Here is a 26,861-nt window from a genome sequence, read left to right on the forward strand (position 1 = left end):
AATTGTTGATAGAATAATAACATGAAAGATATTAGATTTGACAATTGTGTATTAAATTTGGTTAAATAAAGGTCTTTGTTTCATAACTTCTGCTGAATGTACGAAATGTGAGAAACTTGGGTCAAAACAATAAGGGTTCTGATTTGAATTGACAATTGCGTAAAACCCTTTTTCTTTCATGAGTGCATAATTTTCTATGATTGTATATTCTAGAACTTGATTTGTGATCATTTCAAGATTGAAGTATGTCTGTATACATTAAAATGATAGAGACAATTAAGACTTTTTCTTTTGACCTTCAACCGCTTGCTATAGACATTGAAAACTCATTAGTTGCCCACTTTTAAGCATGAACTTTAATGATTTTTCATAGCTACTCAAATGAGGGTTTGAGGTAATTTATGATGTTTGGTTGAAGCAACGAGAAAGGTAAAAAGGTCATGTGTGATGAAAGAATATATAAAAAGGTGAATAAGAAAATAAATTAATTAATTTTATCTCTTCTCTTTAAGACAATCTCAAAAAAAAGAAAAAAAAGAAAAAAGAAGAAATACAAAGTATATTAAAGTAGAAGAGATTAAAAAAATGTGTTGTAAGGAGAAAATTTGATTGAAAAAAGATCGTATGATAAAGTAATGTCAATTAAGAGAATCTTAATACTTCAATTATATGTCTAAAATGTTTAAGTATTTTGGGAAACATTTGTAAGTCTTTTTAAATTACTCTTTCTTTGACTATCTCACCTTAAATCATTCACTTTGGCCCTATTACAACCATTTAAACACCTCTTGATTTTTGCGTGCAATCAAATACAGTCAATGGTGATTTTGTCTATAATCAAGCCTATGATAATTTATTTTCATGAAATTTTTTGAGCGAAACACTATGACATTTAAACACATGAGAGTGACGAGAGAAGAGTGACCCTAATTCATGTAGTTGTTATGACTCAAAGACTTAGATTAATTAAATTTGTTTATGATTGTCTGGTCTTGATGTCTGGATTGTTTCAAAACTAACATGAGATTGTTTGTTATTTTGGGTCATGGTTTCTACATCATCATTCATACATGATTGTGAAAGTTAGACAGAATACTTGCTTGAGGACAAGCAAGAGATAAGTTTGAGGGGATTTGATGAGTGTGAAATTATGCTACATTGAGCAAGTGTTTTTGGCTATGTTGTGCAGTTTGGATAGATTAAAGCAAAAAAGAGTAGAGATCGGATACAAGAAGATGAAATTCAGTGTTGAGGCTATGCGAAGACCAATTGAAGGGCCAAAAAAAAGTCATAGATGTTATATTATATTCATATTTTTTAGATTTGTTTTATTGGGCTTAGCCCAATATTTTGTAATTAGGATAAATGAGGGTTCTCCCTTAACGAGGATACACTTTACATTACAATTTTCTAATTTAGAATTTGGTATTCTTTTCTCCATCATGAGTGAGTAATTCCCTTTGTTTCTAGGATTAGGGTTATGCCCTTTTACATTCAATAAATACTTGTTCTTACTTTTATTTCATTGAGTGTTGTGATTTGAATCATTAAACTGAGTCTTATTCGTGTGAGTTGTCTGGCAATAAATTACACCTCTTAGATATATTAGGGAAGGATCGAGAGATGAACCCAACTATCTGACTATTCAATTATTCAAACTAGAATCCTAATTCACGAGAGTAGTATTAGGATTCTCGGGGGTTTCTGAAATTCACCTTGGGTTTCTGGAATTCAGCTTCTTCAACCTCATTACCTTGTAAATGACACAACATATGTAAGCTTCATATGCAAGAAATAATTACACTAGATTCTTTAGAGTTGTACAAGGATTTCATCATAACTAAACAATAACTGCCCAAAATTATATAGATTTTCTTCACAACATGACACTTAACAACTCCCCCAAACCTAGAATTTGGCTTGTCCTCAAGCAAAGTAATGGATTCAACTCAAACAAAGTAGTGAACCTGGTCTTGAAACAATTTAATCCAATCATGCCAATAATCTAGAATCATCTAATTTTTTTCTTCAAAAAGACATGTTTCATGCTTGATCATACTGATCCAAGTTCAAAATGATTACAGAATATGTATGCATTTGAATTTCAAACAGAATAGCAAGAATAACTACTCAATTCAATCAAAGGAACTTTCTTATGCTCATAGGTGAAGCGTTTCAGTTAATTCTTTACTAGAATCATACAATTTGACTTTGCCTTTCATTTCAGTCGTGTCATGTACACATGTTCAATCAAGGATCTCAAGGACTTGACATAAGGTTGTAATGTGGCCTAACTACAAAGAAACTTTGTTTTTCTGAGATACAAAGAAGGAGGTAGACTATTAGTGCATACTCAAACTTCCTTCACTTGTTCACTTTCAACTTTCTTTCATCAAACCATCATTTATATGCTACTAACCATTTTGATTCTCCTTCTTCAATTTACTTTTTCTTTTCAGTCTTCACTTATTTTGGCATGATTTACATTTTTGTATTTCCTTTCATAACTTCATGCTCATCATTCACACATAATTGAAGAAAGAGAATTTTTGATTTACTTTCCAACTCAGATACATAAATCACAATCTCATCCATTGTCCAACATAACAATTAAAAAACCATTTGCACTAACGATTATTCTCCATGGGTATGAGGATTGATGTATTTCATTGTGCTTGGGTGCATGATTTTCAAAAAGAAATTTTCAGCTCAAATGGGCTACAAAGAATTGGATTCGTGATTCATAAGGGTCGGCTTTCTGGCTATAGCTTAACTTTCCTAAACTAGGCCTTAATCATTTTCATGATATTCCATGCTTAATGGCAATTGACACAAAAATCAAACAAGGCTAATTGATAGAATCCAACAAAGTCACTCATTTGTTTTTGAATACACTCTCTCACCAGTTTGAAGGTTCTCTTCCTTTGATTGAAACTGTTCATTATTCAAACTATTCAGTTTGTGTGTGATTTATGCATCCACATCTTAAAGTCAGTGAAACTCAAAACCCTAATCACTTTCTATCCACAAGGTCTACACAAATTATTATTTTTTCTAGCTTGAAAACACAATTGGATTTCTTTTTGGATTTTCTTCTAACCAGACACACTTTACTGAATTAAACACATTACTGCACACAGACAAACTAACACATACATAATTAAACACACTTGAAATATAAACATCTATGCACATAGTCACACATAGCTACTTCAACATAAATAACTTGAAACAAAAGAATCAGTTTGTTGTTTTCATCATATGCTCATCATCACATCATTTCTTTTTCATCATCAGCTGCATCAGAACTAGATGATCCACCATCTCCTGTCTCCCCTAGAAAATTAGGCCTGACCCTAGGCTATGGATACTGGAAAGTGAAATCTTCAGGACTCATCGAGAATCAGTTGTATGGATATTGAATCTGATATGCTAATAAAAGCCATGTTGTTGGTGCATCTGGCCCTGTTTGAGGATATCATTATAGAGTATAACATGATATGGAATTACAAAAGACAAAATTCACTTATAATTGTTGACTCATGATGGAAAAGTAGAGTGTGTGCAAGTATTTTATGCAATGATTTATATACAACAAAAAACAATAACAAAAATAAAACAACACAAAAATAGTAAAAGTTGGATTGCCTTCCAGGTAGCGTTTGTTTAACGTCATTAGCTTGACACGTGTTTGTTTATGTGTTTTCGAGGTGGATGATTGTGGTGAGTCATTCGACGTCACCACTCAAGTATGGGTTGACCATTTGTCCATTAATTATCCAACTTCTTTGAGATGTTGGATCTTGCAATTCTATTGCTCCATCATTTGTCTTCAGGACTTCAATCAATCTTTGTCCTTCCCCACGTGATAAAGTGTTGTTGATCACAACCGATTTATTACCTCCATCTTCCTTAAATGCATACTTCAAATGTGAACACAACATTTTCAGTTCCAACTTTTGAGTTTCAATTTTTTGAATTTTGGTTAGCTCCTCAGTTTGGACCTGCTGAGATGAAACCTCTCGGTATGCACCTAGCTCTGCTACACACTTCTCAATGCTCTTATTTTCTTTTGTATTTATACCTTCAGGTGCACCCATCAAAGCTTTTTCTAAAGGACTACTTTTGTGTAGATGTGTGTCATTCATCATGTATAGTTCTTCACTAACATCTACTCTGAAATAATGTTGCTTGTCCTTCAGAGGATGCATGGCTTCAAACACGTTGAAGTTTACTTCATCGTCTTGTCCTCTGACTTTCATCTTGTCCTCATCAACATCAATATTCACCCTACTAGTCTTCATGAAAGGTCTGCCAAAAATTAGAGGGACTTCTACATCCTCTTCAATATCCATCATCATAAAATCGATTGGGAATACTAACTTGTCCACCTTAACCAGGACATCTTCTGCAACCCCATAAGGAAAATTCATTGATCTATCTGCAAGCTGCAGAGTGATCCTCGTGGGTTTGATTTCTAGATCTCTAATCCTCTTCAACATAGACAAAGGCGTGAGATTAATGCTGGCACCCAAATCCAGTAGTGTTTTCCCTATAGATAATTCTCCAATAGTGATTGGTTTTGTGAATCTTCTCGGATCCTTAGTCTTTTCAGGTAAAGACTTCTAAATTATTGCACTATAATCAGCTTCAAGTGTCACTATCTCCTCAGAAAGCTTCCTCTTACTTGTCAACATATCCTTCATTAACTTGGCATAAGTAGGCATTTGTTCTATGGCCTCCATGAAAGGTATATTGATATGAAGGTTCTTGAATATATCCACGAACCTTGTTTATTGTCTCTCTTTATCTTTCTTGGAAGGATTCTTGGTATAAGGACGACTTTTCAACTGTGGAAGTTCCTTCTTTTTCATCTCACCCTGCTCCTTTTTTTCTCCCCTAGTTCATTTCTATTTGTTCTCTTCTTCAATGTCTACATTATCCTTATTTGGAATCTCTTTAGACTCACTTTTTTCTCCCTCAATCTCTTTTTCTATCAATATTTCCTCCTTTATTATCAAATTCTAACCAACATCCTTGCCAATCACCTTTCCACTCCTAGTAGTAATGACTTTCTAATATTCCTTGGGGTTAGTTTGAGAGTTGACTGAAAATTGTTGGTGATCTGAATGTTGCTTTGACATCTATTTCGCTAATTGACCCACCTGTGTTTCCAAATTTCTAATAGATGTTTATGTATTCTTCTGATTTTTCATTGAAATTTGCATGAACGTTTCTAGAGTTTCCTCCAATTTGGTTAATCTTTCATGCATTGATGGATGTTGACCCTGTTGGAATGGTTGTTGAAATGGTGGTTGTTTATTTGATGGCCCTCCTTCTGGTCTCCAACCATAATTCTGATTCTGATTACCTCTCCAATCCTGCGAAAATTGATTATTGTACGAAGGGTTGTTGGAGAAATTTCTTTATCTAGGTAGGTTGTTGACATACTACAGTTATTCCTCTTGATTAACACTTGGCACAGAACAATGACCAATTAAATGATCACATCCACAAAAATCACATTTCAACACTTGTTGTTGACTTGGAGATGATTGCACAACATGCAATTGTTGTGGCAACTTCGACATTTGCTTTGTAAGTGCTTCAATTTGTTGAGTCAAAATCTTGTTTTGTGCTAAGATAGCATCTGATGTATTTAAATCAAGCACTCATCTCTTTTGTATTGACCTCTGATTGTATTGTGCTTGCCTATCTATTGATGATAAGGAAGTTATGATCCTTGTGGCTTGTTCAGCATCCACAACCATCATTTTTCTACATGTTGCTACATCTAAAATCATCTTGGTCTCAGGCTTCAATCCATTGCAGAATATGTTAAGTTGATCCACATCTTCAAAACCATGGTTGAGGCATTTTCCCAACAACATATGAAAATCCTCCTAAGCTTCATAAAATGCTTCATCTGCACCTTGTCTGAAAGTTGATATCTCAAATTTTTCATGCACATACCGAGCTAGTGGGAAGAATTGTGTCAAAAACTTGGACTCCAAATCATTCAAATTGGTGAAGCTTTGGGTTGGATGAGATTTTAACCATTTTTTAGCTTCACTAAGTAGAGAAAATGGGAATAATATCATGTAGGCAGCTTCCCTTTCATTATCATTATAGCCCATTGTTGCCACCAATTCATAGAAGTTGTCCAAATGTGCATATGGATCTTCATAATCCTTCTTAGAGAATTGATGTGCACTGACCAGATTCAAAAAGGCTAGTTTAATTTACACTGTCCTTTCAGTATGTGGAATGACAATGCTCGAATAGTGTCTTGGACCTTGATACATAACATAATCACCTAATGTCCTTCTTGGAGGATTAGGTCTCTCATTATTTCCAGTAGCAGCATTTGTGTTTTCCATTTTTTTAGATTGATGTTGTTGTCTGTTGAAAACTAAATTGTGTCTCATGAGTACCCTGCTTCTTCTTGCCTTTTGTTTTCTTCTTGTTGCTCTTGACTGATCGCTCAATCTCAAGATTAAACTGCAATTGATCTTCAGTAGCCTTTCCTCTCAAAAGCATAAATGGTAAGACTACAACAAGGTTTAGCACAAAGAGTAATAAAAACTAAAATTACTTACAAAAATAAAAAGTAATTACACTACTCAATAAACTATATTCAGAAACTAATATAAATCGCACATTGCTCCCCGGAAATGGTGCCAGAAACTTGTTGATATTTTTAGTATGGCAAGTGAATCGTATCCTTTAAGTAACAAACCTGGTAAATACTAAGATATCATCCTCATAGAGCAATTCATATCTATGTTATTTTCTACAATAGTAAATTGAGTAAATATATACAAAAACAATTAATTTAAAATGGCTTTCTAAAACAAAATAAAAATGGTTGGGATTGACTTTCATCATTCCTCCTATTTGTAATCTTTAGATTCAATTCTATAAAACTTGTGAAGTTATTGATATTAATGCAACATTTTCTTCGAATCATTTGTATCAATTCATTGATTACAAAATCCTTAGATAATTCATCAAACACCAATTCCTTGGATATTTAATCAATTATCTAACATTAAACCCAATGTAAAAGCAGTTCATGTGTCATTGTCCATTCCTATATCAATGATGAATCAAGAAAGATTATCCAGATTCAATTCTAGGTTTAACTTTCCAGTTAAACTTAGATCCAAGATCAAGAAACTAGAAATTAAGAAGAATCAAGCATTAAACACAGAATAAACTTTCCAAATCAAACAACAAAATGTATTTTCGAATTGAATCCAAGAATATAAGAGTTAGAAGATTACATTTCAATCCCAACATGGGGAGAATTAGCTACTTATCCTAGGCATTACAACACTAGAATGACGTAAAATACAAGATAATCCAGATCTAAAGTCGTTCTCACGACTTCTCTCCTTCTCTCTCGTGTTTCTTTCTCTAGAAAGTACGAAGAAAGTGCCTTGAAACTGATTGGAACCCCCTCACATTCATGTAACCGCCTATATCTAATTCAGATTTTTTGCCGCTCGCTCGAGCAAGAGAGCAAATTTCAGCATTAAGAAATTCTTCTAGCTTGAGTGTGAGCTATGGCTTCAGCAAGAAATTCAGAGTTTTGAACCTGTCTTTCACGCTTGAGCGAGGTGATCTCGCTTGGGCGAGAATTAGACAGAAAATTTGGTCATTTTTCTAGCTTGAGCGAGGTCCTACGGCTTTGGCGAGAGACCAATGCTAACTTTTTCACAAATCTTCTTCAATTTTCAGCTTCTTCAACCTTATTACCTTGCAAATGACACTGCATATGTAAGCTTCTTAAGCAAGAAATAATTATACTAGATTCTTTAGAGTTGTACAAGGATTTCATCATAACTAAACAGTAAGTGCCCAAAATTATATAGATTTTCTTCGCAACATGACACTTAACAATTAGGTCTATGAGTCCATCTACTTATATATTCTTTAACTCATCTATTTTTGCATAATATGAGATTTCTTCACTCACATTTGGAATACCAAGCAGTTGGGTACCTCTTTTTTTATATAATTAAGGCTATATTCAAATGTTGTGTGTAGGAATTAAATATTTTATTAACTAATGAACAAATAGGCCAAGACAAACTAACTGAGACAGGTCATGCAACAAGCCAAGACAATCTGGCTGAGGCACATGCAGCATGTACATCAAGCATGACCGAGGCACATGCATCAAATCAGGACAAACTGACTGAGGCACATGCAGGCCAAGCAGCCAAGTTGGTCGAGGCATGTCATGGCCAAGCTTTTGTTGGGGCCAAGCCACACCAACCAGGGGCGTCCTGAGTTTGGCTTAGTCTAGGCCATTACTCCTCAGTAGTATTTGCTAAGAGGACTTGGTTAACTTATTGACCAAGCAAACTTCTTATTTCAATATTTTTAACATGTGCTTTATTGTATTTTGGTTAGTTAGTTGTTAGTTAACTAAGTTAGTTATTAGTTGTTAATTGTTGAATTACTCTATAAAAGTCATTCTTATATCATTTTGTATAACCCAATTCAATTCATAATCCATAAAATTATGAGGTATCTTTTTCATTTCATCATTGTATTTGGAGTTCATAAACTTCATTGTTGTTTAAGGAGCCTCCAAATTCACATATATTTGACCTTTGACCAATAACTCAACTATATGTTAATTCACATTAGGGTGACAAAAAAACTCATACCCACAAATAAAATTCGCACGGGTACAGGCACGGGTCACAAACAAGGACTCGCGAGTTTTGCAAATAGATTTTTTACAAATATTTGTAGTATAAACGGACGGGCACGTGTACTGTGGTACCCGTGCTTCAGGGTATTGTGGTACCCGTGCTCAGGGATATTGTGGTACCCGCTATATATATGTAATTATAATATTATCCTTAATTTAAAAACATACCCTAAAATCACACAGTTGTTCCCTTCCCCCTAAAATCCCTTTCCGTTTCCCATTCCAGCCAACAAATCCCTTAATCTCTTTCCCTTTCCCATTCCAGCCAGCAAATCGATTAATCCATACTTCCCTAATCCATCTCCTACACACAATATATACTCTCCTTCCCTGTGAGGCGGCGACGACAAGGTCAGGTGGGGACGACAAGGTGAGGCGGCGATGACGAGGAGAAGTGGCGACGACGAGGTGAGGCGGCCGTATTTTGATATAATTCTCTCACTCACAATACTTCAAGCTCCATTCCATTATTGGTGATGGATAAGTAAACCCAATAAGATGCTACTTAGGAAAATGAGAATTCATTCACTAACACTTTTATTTGGATGTATTAGAGAAAGTATAAGGAAAATAGAGGGGAAAGGGATATAGTTGCATATAAAATAACATATTGTTCATTAGGGAACTTATTCTCATTTCAAAAGGTATATATTGCAATTTTAAGTGAATTAAAAAGGGAAATATCACATTGTATAGTTTAAACAACAATGTTTAAAGAAAATGGTTAAGTTTGGGTTATAAAATTGAGAGCAATGTAAAGCCCAAGTTCAATTATATAAGTTTATATGGATAAGTATGAAATTTGGGGAGGATACACAAACCTATACTCTCTTTGGATATTTGTGTTGGTCATTAGGTCGTGTTTCAGTTCAAATGGGAGTGACCTATTTATAGTGTGGGTCCACAATGGGTCAAGACCTATTTATAGTGTGGGTCCACAATGGGTCAAGACCTATTCAAATGCTCACTTCTCTTTCCCATACTTTGATGATGGTCAAGACCAATGGCTCCACAGTCCACATCCAAGTCAATATTCACTTCTATAATGTGAGTATAAACTATGAGATTATAGTTTATTTATATAGATATTATTATGTTTGTTAATTGATATTCCTATTATTTAGGTTTTTTTTATAATACCAAAGGTATCTCCTCGTTTTTGTGTGTAAAAAACTAATTCCTTTTGGGGTTTGTGGTTGCCACTCCTAATAAACGTCGCTTCTAGGAATTAAACATTTCAATATTGATGATCTAATGAAGTCTTACACCACTAGACCAATACTTATTGATCTAGGATTGGTTGTATACTCAAATTGTTTGAGATGTTAAAAGATTTAATTAATAAAATGCTTATGTCTCTTGAAAAGAAGAAAAGTAAAAAAAGAAGAGAATAAGGGATAAAGAATACATATTTGTCTAAGCTATTAATTAACTACATTAATGATAAGATTGTCCTTCGTAATAAAACGAATGTTTGGACCTAGAAATTGTCCATTAATAAGTTATCCATGACTATGTATCATCACAAAATACAACAAACATACAAACTTAACTTTATTTCATGCTCATTCAGGTCAAACTGGAAAAATAAATATAATTACTAAGACAATAGTATAAAAAAGTGAAATTAAAACATGAGACATATTATCATATTATGACCAATTTGACTACCATGACTATACATGTATTTATGGTGCTCTATATATAACTCACAATAGCAAACAATACAATCTTTTTTGTCCAAAAAATAACATAAAACGTACCTACTTAAAACTATCTAATAAACTAATAATTAGTATAATATATTAATCACCATCCAAATTAATAGAAACTTATTGATAGAAAGTATCAACAACAAACAATGTCCATGTTATTAGCAAAAGGAAAATGCAACAATAATGTTATTAAATTTTGTAGCATTGAGAAATATAGTTTTAACATTACAAAATCAAAAGGATGAGACCCATTAACACCCTATCAAATAGTACTTTTCCTAACCCATCCACATGAGTGCTAAATGTGATGTAAGTAACTTGTAAAACATTGTAGAGTGACTAAGGGAATGATAACATTATCACTAATAAAAGAAATAAACATTGTATTTAAACAATGTATGATACTTTTTTTATATTAAAAACTGGAAAGATAAAATTATATAGTTGGAAAAAATTGAAATATAAAAAATATATATGTTTAATTACTTATTTTCCTCTTAAAAATATTGTAACTTTATATAGTAGTATAGATTTGGGTATTTTAACTAAACTCGAACATAAATTAATCGATTTCGTATGACAGAAATATTATTTTTTATAGAACAAATTACCAAAAATAATATAAAGTTATTTGTTTATGTTGTGATTCTTTAATATTTATCACTATATATATTTTATTATAATTTTTTTAAATTTTTATTACTTCTTTACGGATACTAAAAATTAAAATAAAAAACAATATAAAAATTAATATCAATATTTATAAACAACATAATACACATTTTAATATAAAGTTTAATGGAAGAGTAAATGAAAAAGGAAATAGCCTTAAAATTAAGGGTTAAATAAGATTTGACATTTCAATAAAAATAAGCAAACTTTAAAATAAACAGAGCTTCAAGCTTTTGGGTTATGTTGTATTCTCACATTTTTAATATTGCCCCAACACATATTTACATTTTTACCTTATATACTATATGGGGAAAAATGGTTGAAAGGTTACAACTATTATCTAATCCATTTTCTTCATACTCTCCCTTGTTTACTTTACGTTGTGAGGAAAATTCTTTTACTTATGAAAATTATTTTACTTATGAAAATTATTTTACTTAAAAGTCAATAATAATTTATGATATAATAATATTGTAAAAAAATCTTAGCATATATATTTTTCTTTTAATTATATATGTTTTGTTACTTGAACTCTATCCTCCTTTCTTTCACTGTTTGTCTCTCACGCAAGACTAGGCTGCACATTTCTTGCCGTTCCAAAGTTTAATATTTTGGCTTATTGCGTAACAAATTAAATAATAATATGTGGCTACTTCCATCAAAATGGCACCAAATAGAACACCAAAACTAATATATTTTACTCCATAAATTATAATCAATCCTTGTCCAACATGAATTTTATAATGCCAACGGGTTAGATGATCCAGTGTAGGAGAGCATGTGATATTGTTTAAGAGGAATATGTAATATTATTTTTTTGGTTTCAAATCCTCACATAGATACAATCATGTTCGAACTGGAAATATCTACAGGTATATGAGATTAACTTTTTCAGCGAATATTTTTTTCTATCCATAATACTCGAACATGAAACTTTATTTAATGAAATTAAATATGTATTACTTGAACCAATACTTATCGGTAAGAGGAATGTAATATGATCAGCTATTTTTAATTTGAATGTTCTAATATATTAAATAGTTTGCTGTGATAAGTTGGTCATCAAATTTATACTAATTTTCTGGAATCTTCAAAAAGTAACGTTTTTGACAGTTTTTGAATCTTGTTTTTTCCTTCTTACTTTCTTTGTTATTCATACCAAACAATTGAAAGTAATCTCCTTATTCTCTACTATCTTTTTTATTACTTATGTTTTCTTTCATAAATCTGCCAAAGACTCCTCTAAACCCAGTGAAATGAAATATTATTCATATTATATAGTATATGTCTCACTCTCTTTAAATTTGTCCTAAACCCACTTCAATTCTTGGCCAAAAAGGGTGGGATGGTGTTGAAATTTTTATGTACAGCAAGTGAACTGTATCATTCAAATAACAAAATTGGTAAATACTGAGATATCGTTCTCAAAGAGCAATTCGCATCTATACTATTTTCTACAACAGTAAATTGAGTAAATATGTACAAAGTTGACAAATAATGTTGTTCATTGGTTCAGATTATAGAAGACGGTTAACTTAAAATGATTTTCTAATGCAAAATAAAAATGGTTGGGATTGACTTTCATCATTCCTCCTATTTGTAATCTTTAGATTCAATTCTATAAAACTTGTGAAGTTATTGATATTAATGCAACATTTTCTTCGAATCATTTGTATCAATTCATTGATTACAAAATCCTTAGATAATTCATCAAACACCAATTCCTTGGATATTTAATCAATTATCTAACATTAAACCCAATGTAAAAGCAGTTCATGTGTCATTGTCCATTCCTATATCAATGATGAATCAAGAAAGATTATCCAGATTCAATTCTAGGTTTAACTTTCCAGTTAAACTTAGATCCAAGATCAAGAAACTAGAAATTAAGAAGAATCAAGCATTAAACACAGAATAAACTTTCCAAATCAAACAACAAAATGTATTTTCGAATTGAATCCAAGAATATAAGAGTTAGAAGATTACATTTCAATCCCAACATGGGGAGAATTAGCTACTTATCCTAGGCATTACAACACTAGAATGACGTAAAATACAAGATAATCCAGATCTAAAGTCGTTCTCACGACTTCTCTCCTTCTCTCTCGTGTTTCTTTCTCTAGAAAGTACGAAGAAAGTGCCTTGAAACTGATTGGAACCCCCTCACATTCATGTAACCGCCTATATCTAATTCAGATTTTTTGCCGCTCGCTCGAGCAAGAGAGCAAATTTCAGCATTAAGAAATTCTTCTAGCTTGAGTGTGAGCTATGGCTTCAGCAAGAAATTCAGAGTTTTGAACCTGTCTTTCACGCTTGAGCGAGGTGATCTCGCTTGGGCGAGAATTAGACAGAAAATTTGGTCATTTTTCTAGCTTGAGCGAGGTCCTACGGCTTTGGCGAGAGACCAATGCTAACTTTTTCACAAATCTTCTTCAATTTTCAGCTTCTTCAACCTTATTACCTTGCAAATGACACTGCATATGTAAGCTTCTTAAGCAAGAAATAATTATACTAGATTCTTTAGAGTTGTACAAGGATTTCATCATAACTAAACAGTAAGTGCCCAAAATTATATAGATTTTCTTCGCAACATGACACTTAACAATTAGGTCTATGAGTCCATCTACTTATATATTCTTTAACTCATCTATTTTTGCATAATATGAGATTTCTTCACTCACATTTGGAATACCAAGCAGTTGGGTACCTCTTTTTTTATATAATTAAGGCTATATTCAAATGTTGTGTGTAGGAATTAAATATTTTATTAACTAATGAACAAATAGGCCAAGACAAACTAACTGAGACAGGTCATGCAACAAGCCAAGACAATCTGGCTGAGGCACATGCAGCATGTACATCAAGCATGACCGAGGCACATGCATCAAATCAGGACAAACTGACTGAGGCACATGCAGGCCAAGCAGCCAAGTTGGTCGAGGCATGTCATGGCCAAGCTTTTGTTGGGGCCAAGCCACACCAACCAGGGGCGTCCTGAGTTTGGCTTAGTCTAGGCCATTACTCCTCAGTAGTATTTGCTAAGAGGACTTGGTTAACTTATTGACCAAGCAAACTTCTTATTTCAATATTTTTAACATGTGCTTTATTGTATTTTGGTTAGTTAGTTGTTAGTTAACTAAGTTAGTTATTAGTTGTTAATTGTTGAATTACTCTATAAAAGTCATTCTTATATCATTTTGTATAACCCAATTCAATTCATAATCCATAAAATTATGAGGTATCTTTTTCATTTCATCATTGTATTTGGAGTTCATAAACTTCATTGTTGTTTAAGGAGCCTCCAAATTCACATATATTTGACCTTTGACCAATAACTCAACTATATGTTAATTCACATTAGGGTGACAAAAAAACTCATACCCACAAATAAAATTCGCACGGGTACAGGCACGGGTCACAAACAAGGACTCGCGAGTTTTGCAAATAGATTTTTTACAAATATTTGTAGTATAAACGGACGGGCACGTGTACTGTGGTACCCGTGCTTCAGGGTATTGTGGTACCCGTGCTCAGGGATATTGTGGTACCCGCTATATATATGTAATTATAATATTATCCTTAATTTAAAAACATACCCTAAAATCACACAGTTGTTCCCTTCCCCCTAAAATCCCTTTCCGTTTCCCATTCCAGCCAACAAATCCCTTAATCTCTTTCCCTTTCCCATTCCAGCCAGCAAATCGATTAATCCATACTTCCCTAATCCATCTCCTACACACAATATATACTCTCCTTCCCTGTGAGGCGGCGACGACAAGGTCAGGTGGGGACGACAAGGTGAGGCGGCGATGACGAGGAGAAGTGGCGACGACGAGGTGAGGCGGCGACGACGAGGTGAGGCGGGGACGACGAGGTGAGGCGGGGACGACGAGGTGAGGCGGGGACGACGAGGTGAGGCGGCGACGATACATCAAGGTTTGTTTATCTCGCTTAGGTACGGCATTATTTTGTATTCTCTCTCACTTACATTATGTTTTGTGTTCTTCTATTCATTCATTTATCACTTAGGTATTCTTTGTTCATCCACTCCTTCAATTTATTTTCTTCTATATGACATATATATGTTTCAATTTATTTCCTTTAGTTATTTTTAATCAACATATAAAATGCTTTCCAAATTTAATCATAGATCTATATTATAAATATTTTGTTTCTATAAACATTCTGATTATTTTGCTTTATTCAACAGTGTCACTCCATCTAAAAATGGATTTTGGATTTGTTGTATTTAATTCATTCTGAAAATTTTGGATTTGTTGTATTTTGCTCTATTTAACAGTGTCAGTTCATACTAAGGTATTGGTTTAAACTTTACACATCTCAAGAGGAAAGAGCCATACCTTTTGTTCTGTTATATAAAAAAAACAGAAGTATAGTTGGAATAATCTTATTTGGGGATTGTATTTATCAGCTATAAACCCACTACAACTGAATTGAGGTTTGATTATAGGTGTATTATAATGACAATAAATGAAAAAACCATAGGAGCTTTGGAACACCGTGAGACCTCAATTTGGCCTTGTAAATGTTTAATATTTATATAGTTATATTTATATCTTTGGGGTCTGTTATAAATGAAGTAATGCTATCCCAACCATACCTTCAGCAACGTTAGTGAAAAGGCAAGCTTGCCTCTGAATGCAAGATACTCCTTTCTAAATCCTATTGTATAAGCCAAAAATTTGAACTATCCAAGATCCTATGAAACCAAAATGAAGCAATCCAAAGGAGAATAATCTGCAGAACCCAACCTAGTTTGCTCTTCTTGATGTGATGATACTAAGAAAAGGACCAAACTACTAGACTGTTTAGTTTCTAAATATATCTTTTAATTAAATTCATTTAGTAGTCACTAATTGAAATGAATTATGACAAATAGGCTTGTAACAAATCAATAATTAGCATAAGAATTCTGAAATGTAAGACTAGCTTATTAATTCAGAATCAAACATTGAGACTAGTAAAATCAATATGACATCATTTTTTAATAATCAACATGACATCATTTTCAACATGATTGGGGAATGAATCAATGAAACTTGTTGTGACTGTCTTTGAACTCTTTGAATTATTCATCTAAGTTTTAACTTTATGTGGCTAAAATAGCAGTAAATTATGGTAGTGACTCTTGTACTATTTGCAGTCTAATTATCTACTAAATTCTAACTTTGATGTTGTAACTTTGCAGTATGTCTACCGAGTAAGTCTTTTTTGGACAAAATCAAGTTCTTAATATCTCTAATGTGGGTGAATCAAACTCAGTTCCAATGAATGTAGATGTTCATCCGACTCAAAATGAAACTCATTGATCAAGTCCAATTGATGTTGAAGAAGCTCGACCAAAACAAATATCATCTATTTGGAATCATTTTGAGCGACATAGGGTAGATGGCAAGTGGAAAACAATGTGCAATTATTATGGCAAGCGACTCCTGGGAGATCCAAATCAAGGAACAAAACACTTGCACAACCACTTTAAAAGTTGTATACGTCGATCAAAATCAGATATAAAGCAAAGACTTCTCAAAACTACAAAAAAAGGTACTAAATCAGTGTTGGTTGGTTCTTATGCGTTCAACCAAGATGTTGCAAGACGCGCACCTAAGAAGATGATAATTTTTCATGAGTACCCAATGTCCATGGTGGATCACATCTTATTTAAGGAGTTTTATGGTGCATTGCAACTTTTATTTAAAGGGATTTCTTGCAATATAGTGAAGGGTGATATTGTAAGGATGTATAAAGAAGAGAAACCGAAAACCATGACTTTCATTTCAAAGAATCAAAATAAAGGCTATATGGATGTCACATCACACTTTATTGATGATTCATGAGTTCTACAAAGTCGATTTGTGAGGTATTAATTCTAAAATTTATTAATATTTTCACAATATTATTTATTTTTATATTGTTTTGGTGACATTGTTTTTTTAATTTTGTTAAATATTAGGTTCATATATGTGTCTGCTCCTCATACTAGTGAAGTTCTTAGTGATTGCTTGTATGAATGTCTGTTGCATTAGAACCTACATAAGAAGTTGTCTACTCTGATTGTTGATAACTGCACTGCAAATGACTGAATGATTGAGTGTGTGCTGTGTAAGATTTTGCCTAGATCCTTTATTTTGGGTGAGTAGTTGTTTCACATGTATTGTTGTGCTCATATATTAAATTTAATTGTGAAGGATGGGTTATCCATTATCTCTAGTGCAATAGATAGGGTTAGAGATAGTGTTAGCTTTTGGACTATAATGTCAAAAGGAGAGGAAAAATTTGAGGAGACATGTGAACAATTAAACATTCAATATGATAAAAAGTTAGAACTTGATTGCAAAACTATGTGGGACTTTACATTCTTGATGCTCCATGTTGCACTAATATATAAAGATGTCTTTCAAAGATTGTCACTGATAGAAAATCTATATAAAATATTGCCGAGTGAAGATGATTGGAGATATTCAATGAAATTTGTTAAAAGTTGAAGTTATTTTATAATGTGATGTTAGTGTTTTCTAGTACTTTGTATCCAACTGCAAATGTCTTTTTTTCCAAAAATTTGTGAAATTAAATTGGCATTACTTAATTGGCTTCAATCTACTAACCTTGTTATTCACAAAATGGCTGAAGCAATGTATGCCAAATTTGAAAAATATTGGGGTGATATAGGTGTTTTATGGCTGTTGGTGCTATTTTATATCTTAGATACAAACTATGTTTCTTAGAATTTTTTTATCCCATAATTTATGGACAATAACATGGTTCTGAAATTAGCAAGGTGAAAACTAATTGTGAAGATTTAGTGAAAGAATATGAGATTAAAGTGAAGGGAAATGAGAGTGTTTTTTCATGTTCATGTCAAACACTAAATTTAATAGATGTGGGGTGGCTGAAATGAATGTTGATTGGAGGACAAAGTATTTGTTAGTGCAGCGGAAGCGATCGTTGCGTAGTGTTGGTCACAAGCAATCAAATAAAGGACATGAGAGTAAATAGAAGAGAAGAAACAAGAGAATTTGTTAACATGATTCGGCCAATTGTGCCTACGTCCCCAAGAGCGTTGAGCGGCTACCAAGATATTATTAGAGAATAAGGATTACAAACCCTAGCACACCCATGAGCCCACCTGTCCATGGGGTGTTTCTTTCTGGTGCTTATATCTGGTGCACATTACAACAAGGGACTTAAGTCCAATATATAACATTGGTTACTCTACTCTATTCCAATATTAGACACTAGGCAATGTGAGACTTCATATAATAATATATTTCAAACATCCCCAACAATCTCCACCTTGATTGAAATAGAAGAATATATCGCTCCTTAGGAAATTTACACAAAAATCTCCACCGTAGTGAATATATGATTCCACCTTGTTCAATGTCTAATTCTCTTTAACTACTCTCCTACAGCATAGACCTTCTGAGTATCCTTGACGATGTTATCAAGAGTCTAGCTCTCCAAACTTGTAATGCAGCTCCCCGTACCGCCATCAAATAGAACACGCCGCCAGCCACCTATTGCTAGGAAGTCTTTCGATATATTGGAACTTCTACACAAAAGTTCATCAACAATCTTCCTCTTCAATACTCAGTCAAACTGAACCTTGGAGCTTCCTTGGAAAGCCACAACCACTACTACCATTGTCTACTTCGACAATCCTAGTTCAAAAGAACTATCATACTCCACAATAAGGAGTATACCCGCAACACACCTTGCGTCAATGCTAACTAATGCATGTGTCACATCCTTGCATCCAAGTCAATGCTCATATCACACCCCTGCATCTCTACCAATGCTTGTGTTACAACTTGCATCAAAGCTAATGTCTATGTTACACCCTACATCAAAGCCAGTCAGTGCCTTTCTGCTTTTGTGAATCTGCTAACAATTAATATCCTTCACTATGGCGTCTCAGACACGTCATTAGGATATTTCACTTCTCATCTCAAATGAGAACATTCCCTCATCATCTAGAGAGATATTGTCAGCATCTGTCTCTGGGTCAAACTCAACACATGAGTCCTTATCTCCACCTTGATCCTAACCAAATACATGAATTTATGGATTCTGGATCAACACATACATCGCTCACACTACAGTTCTGTCATGTTTCCTTCTCCTTCAACTCATTTACTCTATCTTTGTCATTACCTTTGACGCACCTTGTCTACCATCACGCCTTCACCCTCTTTAGCCGTTATCTGATGTCTAAGTTAAGAGTTATCTACCAATTGGCTCTAATACTAATTGTGGTGCAATGGAAGCGATCGTTGCATAGTGTTAGCCACAAGCAATCAAATAAAGGACATAAGAGTAAATGGAAGAGAAGAAACAAGAGAATTTGTTAATGGGGTTCAGCCAATTGTGTCTACGTCCCCGGGAGTGCTGAGCGGCTACCAATATATTATTAGAGAATAAATATTACAAACCCTAGCACACCCATGGGCCCACTTACCCATGGAGTGTTTCTATCTGGTGCTTATATCTGGTGCACATTACAACAAGGGACTTGAGTCCAATATATAACAATGGTTACTCTACTCTATTCTAATACTAGACAATGTGGGACTAACACAATAACATAATTCAAGCATCTCCAACAGTATCAAAGTTTTGTTTATGAGCAAAATTTTGCTACAGCACACCGTAGGTCAGAACTAGATATATATTTAGAGGATGGAGTATTGCCCAATCAAGGAGGAGAGTTTGACATCTTAGCTTTGTGGAAGGTAAACAGATTAAAATATCCAACCTTCCAAAGAATTGCAAGGGACTTACTGGCAATTCCTATCTCACTGTTGTTTTAGAATCTTCATTTAATACTAGAGGCCGATTTCTTACTCCTCGTTATAGTAGATTGCTCCAGATACTGTAGATGCGTTGATGTGTCTCCAAGATTGCTAAGGTAGTGCTTGAGTATTCTGAATAATACCTCTCATTTCATTGATTAATTTGGAGTCATAATGCTCATTTTATACTTATACAAACTATTGCTTATGATGCAAGCTATCCCAATGATTCATAACAAACTTAACTAATTAATCTTTGTTCATTCCCTTAATACCCCAATAATATTAACTAAGAATTAGGCCTAAAACTGAATTATATTGGATTACATAAAAGCTTAACCAAAAACATCATAAGAAGCCAAGGTTGGCTAATCTGGTTTGTGCACCATGTCATTCCTCGCCTGGGCCATGCTCTGTCTTGCTTGGTCTGTGCCTTGCCTGGCTCGTGCCTTGCCTTACATGGCCTGTGCCTTGCCTTGCTTGGCCCGTGTCCTGCCTTGCCTGGTCTGTGTTGTCCTGCCTTGCCTGGTTTGTGCCATGCCTTGCCTGATCTTCCTGATGCATCAAGGCCTTGTCTCTATGGTCAAACCCATGTGCTACGTTGTGCTTGTGCTTGTCTTGGTCAGTTTGTGGCGAAGTGTTGTTTTGTGTTGGTTGCTTGAGAACCAAGGGAGCATGTGATTCATGCTTATTGTTCAATATCCCCCTGTAAACTGGAGAGTATATATTAATTACTCCCAGTTTATTGAGTAAGAAATGGAAAAGGGGAAGGATGTAGAGGTTTGGTAAGAATGTCGGCAAGTTGTTGTGTATGAATTGGGAGAAGGTGGAAGAGTTTAGAATTGAGTCTCTCACGAACCACATGACAATCAATGTCAATGTGCTTTGTTCTTTCGTGAAAGACTGAGTTTGCTGCTATGTGCCTTGCCGAATTGTTGTCACGGTATAGTAATGTTGGTTTGATGAATGGAATCTGGAAGTTGATGAGCATGTATGTTAGCCATTGGATCTCACATGAGGTGGCTGCAAGTGCTCGATTTCCATGAAACCAAGGAATTTCCTAAGAACACATAAGCTCCACTGATGGATTTCCTTGAGTCAATGCATGTTGCCCAGACTGAGTCACTGAATGCCTTCAATTGTAGAGGAGAAGTGGAAGAGTAGAGTAAGCCTTGGCCTGGATTGCTTTTGATATACCTTAGAATTCTGCTCAGGGCTTGATGGTGAATGATGGTTGGCTTTGCCATGAACTGGCTTACTTGTTGAACAGCATAGCTTAAATCTGGTCTTGTATTGGTTAAGTAGATCAATCTTCCTACAAGTCTTCTGTATGAAGTTGGATCATGGTAAGGTGAGGAGTCATCTTGATGTAGCTTTGTTGTCTTGATGATTGGTGTTGGAGCAGGCTTAGAAGCCAAGAACCCTGTATCTGATAAGATATATAGTGCATACTTTCTTTGACATAGGGTGATACCTGCAATTGATCTAGAAACTTCCAATCCAAGAAAGTATTTTATAATGCCAAGGTCTTTGATCTTGAAATTTTTATGTAAACAGTTTTTAACAGATGATATTTCATGCAAATCATTTCCTGCTAAAACTAAATCATCAACATATATAAGCAAAGCTGTAAACTTGAAACCCAAGGCTTTGGTGAACAAGGAGTGATCATGGTGAGATTGTGTGTATCCCAATGAGACAAGGGCTTTGGTTAATCGAGTAAACCATTACCTTCCTGCCTACTTTAGTCCATACAAGGACTTATGAAGTTTGCAAACCTTGTTTCGTGCCCTGCATACTACTCCTTGTGGTATTTCCATATAGACATCCTCACTTAGCTCTCCATGAATGAAAGCATTATTGACATCTAACTGGTGAACAATCCAGTTTTGTGAGGCTGCTATGGCAAGGAGTAATCTAATAGTGGTTAGCTTGACCATTGGAGCAAAGGTGTCTAAAAAATCAATGCCCTCGGTCTGGTCATAACCCTTTGCTACTAACCTAGCCTTATACCTTTCTATTGAGCCATCTGAGTTATACTTGATTTTGTATACCCACTTGGAACCTATAGGTTTCTTATTTGCTGGAAGGTCAACAAGTGACCAAGTTTTGTTTAGCTCAAGGGCATTCAGTTTGTCTTGCATAGCCTTTATCCAGTGAGGGTGCTTAATGGCTTGGTAGTAGAACCTAGGCTCATTTGTAGTGGTAATGGAGATGACATGTTTTAGGTGATTTGGTGAAATGGAGTTGTAAGACAGGACAGATGAGAGGGGGTGGTGCACATCTTTAACTAAAGTTTTGTGTAAGGACAAATTGCAATGAAAGTCTTGTAGGTTGGTTGGTGCCTGCCTTGGACGACTAGACCTCCTAAGATGGTTAGGTGAGGTGTTGTTGTTTGATGTGTCTTGGTCAGAATGACCAGCTTCTATGTTGTCTTCACCCCGTGCATCATGATTTGTGTTGGTGCCTAATGGTTGAAGTGTGTAGTGTGTTGGTTGATCAAGTGGCTCTAAGGTATCAGTGAACATTTCTTCTTGAGTGTTGTCATTCGATGCCTCATAAGGGAACATATGTTCATGGAAGACTACATTCCTAGAGGTGAAAATCTCTCTGTTTTGAAGGTCAAACAGAACATAGCCCTTTGTGCCTGGCTTGTTCCCTAAGTATATGCACTTTCTTGCCCTTGGGTCAAGCTTGGACCTATGTTGGGCAAGAGTGGATGCAAAAGATAAACATCCAAAGACCTTCAATCCCATGAGGTTAGGTGGCTTGTTGTGTAAGAGTTCATAAGGGGACTTATCTTGAAGAATGTAACTTGGGAACCTGTTTATGAGGTAAGTGGCATGTTGCACTGCATAGGTCCAGAATGATTTTGGTAACTTGGATTGAAAGATAAGAATTCTAATGACATTTAGGAGGTGTCTATGCTTCCTTTCTACTACTGAGTTTTTTTTAGGAGTTCCTACACAAGAGGTTTGGTGAAGTATGCCATTGGAACTATAGAAGGTTGGCATATTGAACTCACTTCCATTATCACTCCTTATGGCTTTAATCATTCTGCCAAATTGTGTTTGAATCAGCTTGATGAAATTTTGAACTATTGTCATTGCCTCAGACTTGGTCCTCATGATGTAGAGCCAAGTGTGCCTAGTGTGGTCATCCATAATGGTAAGAAAGTACCTATGGCCATGTATAGAGGTGTGTGAAATGGGCCCCCATATATCCATGTGGACTAAATCACAGGCATGCTGAGTTCTATTCATACAGTTAGGAAAGGGAAGTCTAGTTTGTTTTCCTAAATGACAGTAATCACATACATTTCTAGAATCAAACTTAACATGAGAACATGATTTGCATATTGAACTCAAAAGTATTTGCAGAGGGATGTCCCAATCTGAAGTGCCATAGGTCAAAGAATGAAATGGTTTCTGATCTATTTACATTGTGAATCCTACATATTTTATCTCTAAAACTTCTTTTAAGCATGTACAATCCATTTCTCACTTCAGCATGCCCAATCATCCTCAAGGTAATTATATCCTGAATAGAACAATTGGAGATGTCAAAGATTAGTTTGTAGTGCAAGGAGTTAGTTAGCTTATGAATGGAAATCAAGTTGAAATTAAACTCTGGCACATAGAGTACATTATGCAGTATCAATGAGTCGGTAAGATTTACTGTCCCTGATATCTTTGCCAACACTGTGTTGCCATATGGCCGGCCAATGGTGATTGGCTTAATGTTATGGTTAATATAAAAAATGGACAGGTCAGGGTACACATGATCTGTGGCCCCTGTGTCCATTATCCAGTATATGTTGTTACCTGATTGAGGATGTTCATCCTTGTCTTTGTTACCTTGTTGTGCATTGGTGGGATCCACTGTGAGTTGATTTACACTGTGATCTCCATTTGACTTGTTGATGCTCTTGAGTAAGGTTGCCAATTGCTCATATTGCTCAACACCAAAGTGGAATTTGCTTCCTTCGACATTGTATAGAAGTGCCTCTGGCTCAACATCCTTCTTATGTGCAAGTTCAGCACCAGTTGTGTTGACTGATCCCACTTCTTGCCTTGTTCTTGATTGTTGAGGATTTGGTGGGAATCCATGCTTGAAATAACATGTATCTATGGTGTGTCTCTCTCTGCCACAGAAGGTGCAGACCTTGATTCCATTGCCCATTTGATAGTTGAATCCTCTACTTGTGCTTCTTCCTCTGCTTTGCATATAGCCATTTCTTTGTCCACTTTGTCTTGTCCTCCATTGAGGTGCATTATCATACATGTTTGTTGATCTCTCATTCGTGAAATTTATGAGAGCCTTTGGTGATTTCTCAGTTATCTGTCCTTCTTGTTGGATTAATACAGAGAAGGCTTTATTCATCTGAGGTAGTGGTTCCATGAGCAAGATTTGAGTCTTTGTTGTGTTGAATTCATCATTTAACCCTTTTAGGAAACAAATCACATACTCATTCTCCCTTTGATCCTTTATCATCTTGATCATTCCACAATTACATCTTACTATGCAAGTGCAGGTGGGTATTGGCCTCAATGATTCAAGATCCTCCCATAAAGTTTTCATTTCAGTGAAGTAGTTGGAGATTGTTCTATCACCTTGCCTCATGGAGTGTAGCTCCTTGAGCAAGTCTGAAGTTCTGAAATAATCTCCCTTGGAGAATTTGTCCTTGAGGTCAACCCATAGATCTCGAGCATTGCCAATGTACACAATGCTTTGTGCAATTGGTTGGGAGATGCTTCTTGTTATCCATGAGACAACCATGTTGTTGCACCTCTCTCATATGTCATATTCTGGTGTGGATGGGCTTGCTGCACTGATTGTCCCATTCACAAATTTAAATTTATTCTTTGAGGATAATGTTCTTCTCATAGCTCTGCTCCATGAGTGATAGTTGCTCCCATCTAGAGGTGGTGTTGTTAGGATTGCCCCTGGATTTTCTCCTGGATGGAGATAGTAGGGTTTGTGTTGAATGTCATTGTTGGTTATGCTCAATTGCAGATCTTGATCTAGTGTTGTGTTCAGTGCTTGTGCCATTGCTAATCTTGCCTTTTCTTGAATGTGTGATTGAACTATTTCTTGAATTCTTGGTCAGGGTTCTTGACCAGATGGCAAGCCTTTTGCTGATTTTTGGTCAGATTTCTTGACCAAGAGTTGTTTAAAGAGAGGGATGCGCAATCATAGCTCTTGATACCATAGTGCTTGAGTATTCTGAATAATACCTCTCATTTTATTGATTAATTTGGAGTCATAATGCTCATTTTATACTTATACAAACTATTGCTTATGATGCAAGCTATCCCAATGATTCATAACAAACTTAACTAATTAATCTTTGTTCATTCCCTTAATACCCCAATAATATTAACTAACAATTAGGCCTAAAACTGAATTATATTGGATTACATAAAAGCTTAACCAAAAACATCATAAGAAGCCAAGGTTGGCTAATCTGGTTTATGCACCATGTCATTCCTCGCCTGGGCCATGCTCTGTCTTGCTTGGTCTGTACCTTGCCTTGCCTGGCCTGTGCCTTGTCTTACCTGGCATGTGCCCTACCTTGCCTGGCTCGTGCCCTACCTTGCTTGGTCTGTGCCCTGCCTTGCCTGATCTTCCTGATGCATCAAGGCCTTGTCTTCCTGATGCATCAAGGCCTTGTCTCTATGGTCAAGCCCATGTGCTACATTGTGCTTGTGCTTGTCTTGGTCAGTTTGTGGCGAAGTGTTGTTTTGTGTTGGTTGCTTGAGCACCAAGGGAGCATGTGATTCATGCTTATTGTTCAATATAAGGGGTGATATGAAAGGTAATAATGTCTATACTTTTAATTATATATTTTTATAGGTTAATTAAATAAATCTTGAACGAAGTTATATAATTTTGCAGGCTTTTCAAATTCAAAACTAGACATCATTGGGTGTGGTACAATATTGAAAGATTTTGATGCTAGTAACATTGTTAATTTTGATTTGAGGTGACTTAAAATTAGTAATGGTTCGATCTAGGATTTTATTTTTTTATTTTATTTTTTAGGATCCAACTAGCCAAGGTAGTGCAATTGAAGAGAATGATGTCATTCATTGAAGATAATTTTGAAACTGCAGCCATGAATATAATTTAATGAATTTTCAGCCGTGAACTAATGGAAATGTTCTTCATTTGGTATCAGTCATTGATCGGACACAGCCTTGGTGCTTTTGGGGGTATGGAAGTTATCGCCACCGGTGTGAAAGCCATAACAGTAGGATGGATGCATCCATCAATCAATTTGTTTGTTTGCTTAATCTTTTTCAAGTGATAGGAAGGAGCTTTTGGTATTTGCAGATAAATTGTTATATTTGGTTCATGTATGTGTTTTATCCTTTTCTCTTTAGCTATTAGGAATAATATTTTTTGTCCAAAAAAAGTGTCAGTGTGGTTCATGTATTAGTATCGTGGTTAATCACAAAATTACATAATTATTAAATTTTTAACTTGAATATATATTTTTTCAACAAATTATAAGTGTGACACATTGAGTAATACCGTTTTTTTGAATCTTCATTGATCTTGCAATAAATGTTTCTCAAATTATTTGAATTTGTATATAGTAATACACCATATTAGGGTTGCAAATAATAGGTAACTAATGTGAGGTTTGAGCTTTGTTTTTTTATGTACTATCAATAATATTCTTTTACATGAGAGGAACTAATTTTTTCTAAGATTTTTGGTTGCTCCTTCCAATGTCTTGTCACTCCTAAGAATCAAACTCTTATTATTTTGTCACTTCCAACAATGCACTAAAACTTCCACACAAGTATTTTATAGGAAGTATTCATAAAAGTTGCTTCAAAAATTGGCATTTCAAAACACTACACACATGTTTAATGCAGTTCATCAACTCCAGGACTAATAGGTTAAAAAACAATACTACATATCTTA

General features: G+C 34.8%; 1 long non-coding RNA gene across 2 annotated transcripts; it reads left to right on the plus strand.

The window, feature by feature from the left end:
- On the plus strand, positions 8,904–26,338 carry LOC109362044. 2 transcript variants are annotated; one of them, XR_002109339.1, is made up of 4 exons: positions 8,904–9,136; positions 14,952–15,070; positions 16,325–16,993; positions 26,107–26,338. It is a non-coding gene; the product is annotated as an uncharacterized LOC109362044 (long non-coding RNA). The 2 variants fall into 2 exon arrangements; XR_002109338.1 differs by lacking the exon at positions 8,904–9,136 and having other exon boundaries at positions 14,719–15,070.

The sequence above is a fragment of the Lupinus angustifolius genome, chromosome LG12 (genome assembly GCF_001865875.1).
Source record: "Lupinus angustifolius cultivar Tanjil chromosome LG12, LupAngTanjil_v1.0, whole genome shotgun sequence".
In the NCBI taxonomy this organism is placed as follows: Eukaryota; Viridiplantae; Streptophyta; class Magnoliopsida; order Fabales; family Fabaceae; genus Lupinus; species Lupinus angustifolius.